Source organism: Propithecus coquereli, unplaced genomic scaffold (genome assembly GCF_000956105.1).
Source record: "Propithecus coquereli isolate 6110/MARCELLA unplaced genomic scaffold, Pcoq_1.0 Scaffold580, whole genome shotgun sequence".
NCBI lineage: Eukaryota > Metazoa > Chordata > Mammalia > Primates > Indriidae > Propithecus > Propithecus coquereli.
Genome location: NW_012151730.1, coordinates 1,338,076 through 1,340,239, shown reverse-complemented (window position 1 = coordinate 1,340,239; position 2,164 = coordinate 1,338,076). Strand labels below are relative to the sequence as shown.

The following is a 2,164-nucleotide window of genomic DNA, read 5'->3' as shown; positions in this document are numbered from 1 at the left end:
TTATTTATTTCTAGGCACAGAGATGCAATGGTGATTAAAAACACATTCAGTTGCTACTCCCCTTGACCTACAGTCTAGCGAGGGAGGGAAACAAACCAATCAAACAGTCACAGATAAATGTATAATTACAATTTAGGGAAGAGCTCTGAAGGAAATGAGCCCAATTTAGACAATGCCTATGCTGAGAACTGAAGGATGAAGAGGTATTCACCAGATAGAAAGAAAAGGAAACCACGGTCTAACAGAATGCAGTATGTGCAAAGGCCCTTCGACAGGTAGCAACACTAAGCAAAAAGCAGCATAGTCGGAGATGATGCTGGGGAGGTGAGCGGGAGCCAGGCCATGCCAAGGCCTTGGCCTTCGTCATAGGAGAACTGAAAGCCAGGCAACGGTTGTTCCAGATATACACTTTGAAGAATCACGCTGGCAGCCATTGGGAGCACAGACTAGAATGGAGGCCAAACTGGAAGGAAGAAAATCAAGAGTGGCGGTAGGGAGATAAGGTCGGAAATCATGAGACAGTCTAGGTGGGAGATGGCAGTAACCTGAGTTAGAGTGATAACAGAGAGGATGAGAAGTCTAAGAATGCAACCCTTAGGTCTGCTGTGGCAAATAAATGGCACATGCCCTAATATTTTCCTCCAGGCTTGCAACCATGAGGGAGGGACCTCACTAGTCAATCATGGGTCCCTAAACATGGCCTCAGAACCCTCAACATCACACCTCATGTAGTGGTTACCAATAGATCAGATGAAACCTGATGAGATCTACTTGCTACCTGACCTGAGAACCTCTATGAGCCGTAGAGCTGAGGGGGAGGGCCATCCAAGTGCACTCATCCATCTCCTGCCTATCCCAGAATCTAGCAAAAAAACGAGTGGCTCATCTATCTTCTCCAGGAAGCCTTCCCAGCTAACCTCATCCTCTCCTGTCAACCCAGAACTACCTCAGCAATGAGCATGCAAATTTCATGTGTTCATAGGCATATTTATCTCAGTATTACTTTTTTCATGAGAACATGTTCTACCTCTCCTGTTAAACCCCAAACTTTTGAGGGCCATGCCTCCTCCTCTTGGATTTTCCAACCAAGCCTAGAATAAGTGTATGTAAACTGTAGGAGCTCAGTTACTGCCTTAAACCACTAACACAGATCCAATGAAATCTCAGGAGCTGGAAAAGTCCACAGTAGCTTTGGTCCAACTTCCCTTCCCATGCTAAATTTTCCTTCTCTGTGCTTTAAGTGACAGATGGCATAGTGGTCAAAGCACCAGCTTTGGAGACAGAAAATCTGGATTCAAATCCCCGCTCTCTCACTTACTAGCTGTATGACCTTAGGCAAGGCACCTCACCTCTCTCAGCCTCAATAACCTCAGTAGGACAATTGAAACAATCATGATAATCTATGTCAAAAGGCTGTTTGAGGGTGAAAAGGGATAACACTTGTAAAATGCTCAGCACAGTTCCTGGTATACAGAAAATGTTAAATAAATTTAGCTAGTATTACTGATGTTATTGCCAATTCCATAGTTAGATAATGCTTACTGTTAAAAGGTCTTTCTAATACTAAGCCAATAATCAGTTTCTAAGATATGGCCCCTGATTTCTCAAGTTCTGCCCTCTGCTCTATGGAAAGCACCCAAGGATTCTCTAGCTAAGCTAAACATTCCCAGTTCCCTTCTATTCAGTACACATCATCGTTTCCCAATCCTTCGATATTGTGGTTATCCTGCTCTCTGCTTTGTCAGATAGCCAGAGAGTGTTGCACACCTGCACACTCACAGAGCATATACACTCATGTGCATAATTAGGGTTCCCTACATATTTATTTCCTCCACCCTACTCCAACAATTATAAAGAAACATTTATAAAGAAAACATTTTCTGGAGAAGGCACTGGGGAGAGGGTGGAAGACATTAGAGTTGGTAATGCAATGGTAATGCACACAGGGCATTCTTGGCTTTGAATCCTAGCTCTGCCCCTTATTAGCTGGGCAAGGTTGCCTCAGTTTTCTCATCTATAAAATGGGGATAATAACAATGTCTATCTCAAAGTGTTGTGAAGATTAAATGGTACAATACAGGCAAAGTGCTTGAAACATAGTAAGAGCTCAATAAATGTTAAACATTAATATTATATATTATTATTACTATTCACATATTTAAAG

General features: G+C 42.6%; 1 protein-coding gene across 1 annotated transcript in view; it reads right to left on the bottom strand.

Moving 5' to 3' along the window:
* Positions 1–2,164, bottom strand: part of CEP164 (centrosomal protein 164kDa) — a 79,871-nt gene that overhangs the window by 69,929 nt on the left and 7,778 nt on the right. The gene's annotated exons all lie outside the window — the stretch shown is intronic.